The sequence below is a fragment of the Cervus elaphus genome, chromosome 12 (assembly GCF_910594005.1).
Source record: "Cervus elaphus chromosome 12, mCerEla1.1, whole genome shotgun sequence".
In the NCBI taxonomy this organism is placed as follows: Eukaryota; Metazoa; Chordata; class Mammalia; order Artiodactyla; family Cervidae; genus Cervus; species Cervus elaphus.
The window spans coordinates 70,193,641-70,196,023 of NC_057826.1; the positions used below are offsets into that span (position 1 = coordinate 70,193,641).

General features: G+C 35.3%; 1 non-coding gene across 1 annotated transcript; it reads left to right on the plus strand.

Moving 5' to 3' along the window:
- Positions 1-406: 406 nt before the first annotated feature.
- On the plus strand, positions 407-478 carry TRNAC-ACA. Its single transcript has one exon. It is a non-coding gene; the product is annotated as a tRNA-Cys (tRNA).
- The last annotated feature ends 1,905 nt before the right edge of the window (positions 479-2,383 follow it).

The following is a 2,383-nucleotide window of genomic DNA, read 5'->3' on the forward strand; positions in this document are numbered from 1 at the left end:
GATGTTGGAGGTTTTCCCACATAGGTAATGATGATGGTGTGTGTGTTTGAGAGAGATGTTTTTATCTATTGAAAATACATGCTTGTGAGAAAAAATGCACATTATATATGTATGTCCTTATAAAAACATTAAGGGACTTACCTGGCAGTCTAGTGGTTGAGACTGTCTTCCAGCAGGGGATGCAGCCTTGATTCCTGGTCAGGGGGCTCAAATCCCACACATCTCATGGCCAAAAATACCAAAATATAAAAGAGAAGCAATATTGTAAGAAATCCAATAGAGTATGAAAATGGTCCACATAAAAAAAAAATCTTAAAAAAAAGAACATTATATATTACCTAGATTCTAAGATGTACCTTTCTCTCTACTTTAACATTTATAATCATGTATACCTTTTTTAGGGACTTCCCTGGTGGCTCAGTCGTTAAAGCGTCTGCCTACAATGCAGGAGACCCAGGTTCGATCCCTGGGTCGGGAAAATCCTCTGGAGAAGGAAATGGCAACCCACTCCAGTACTCTTGCTTGGAAAACCCCATGAATGGAGGAGCCTGGTGGGCTACAGTCCATGGGGTTGCAAAGAGTCGGACACGACTGAGCGACTTCACATACCTTTTATAGAGTGACTTCCTTTTTCCCAAACGTCTGTTGTTGAACTGATGGCACGCTTACAGTCAATAACCTCCTAGTCATGGGAGGTTGACTGTATTGCGCGCACGCATGGAGAACTGAGAATTTTGGTGGAAGGGGTAGCATCCGAACATACATTTCCTCACCACACAGATGCTCATACCTACTAAACCATCTGGTTTAGTACTTCACAGAACTTCACAGAATCAACATTTTCTGTTCATCAGGTTGTGCTTTCTGGGGACACTTTGAACATACTTTTCAGAAAACCCAAGCCTCCCAAAATACCACATTTGAGAAATATTTATTTTAATTAAAAGAAAATTGGTTTGGCCAACATTTCGTCAAAGAAGTTAGGTTAAATGAACAAATGTGTAACCATTTTTATGGTGTTCTAAGATATATAGATTGGATGCCACCAGGAGAAACATTGATAGGTAGAAATAAGGAAATACATTATAAAACTTAAGAAACTTGGAGAATAAATCTTCCACCTTTTGGCCTGTTTGATAGTAGCAAGCACAGTGTCTGGCAAGTGCTTATTCAATTATTGTAAATATTTATTTAGTGACATATTTACCTGTCAAAAAAAGAATAATTTCAATCTTTCAATGAAAAATAATCAGTCTGCAATGCTAATACTTTGCTTGATGCAGATATGATCTGAGATGCTCTTTCTCAATATTTTCTCTTCATGCTATTGGCTGTTACATTCAAATGTAGATATAGTTGAAAATTCTGGAATGCATGCAAGCTAAGAAGTGCATTTGGAAGCCCTAAAACTTGGCCCCTTGTCTCGAGATTCATTCCTTTCACTCTAGCTAGGAAGGACTGACTACTGAGCTGTTGAAATCATGAGCAATATTGTTTTAATACAAACTTCATAAGTTGATTCAGTAAAGTAATAATAGGACAATAGAAAATAAAAGTTAATTAAAATGAAGTATGGGCAATATGAAAACACTAACTCTAAGTGGAAAATATAACTGTAGTAGAATGTAGGTGGTAGCTTTTCTTATTTCAATTTTAGTGCGAACTGCCTAAAGTATCTACCAATATTTGTATATCAGAAATAAGACCATATGCTAAAATAACATAACTTCAGAACTCATTGCTTTATAGGTAAATGTGGGGACTTTTAGCTGTAAGGCTGAATAGAATTAAAAAAAGGATAATAAATTTCCAACCATAATCCAACTGTTATAACACTTTAAAAAAACTCTGCAAGGTCCAACTGTCTTTCCTAGTCTGTTGCTTGTAGAGCTGTGCATTCTCCAGTTCATTCAATTAAATTCATTCCGTTCCTCTGATATTTTCAAAACTTTCTGGTTAGATTGCTATCTTTGATTCTTCCTCTACTTCCACATAATCTTTTGGGTCTGTGGTTTTGTTTTATTCCTGAAATATTAAAGCAAGTCAGAAATGCATCTGATTCTTTGTTTTGGAAAGAATTAGATTTTTAGCAAACATTTCATAGTCACATCTTTTACTAGAATTTTCTCTTTTGCCAGTTTTATAGTCTGTTTCATGAAAACATTACCTTTATCTTTATTCTGGCTTGATGGTCTGTAGCATATCCTGTAGAAACAGCATATCTGTCTCTTCTTTTTTGCCCAGCCAAGTATCCTGTTTATGGCTATCCATAACTATATACTTTAAGATTTCCATGTAATTTAAATACAGTTTAAAGATGCATTTCTATACAATGTAATAGCAAAACAAAAATCTGATTTAAAAATGATCAGAGGAACTGAAT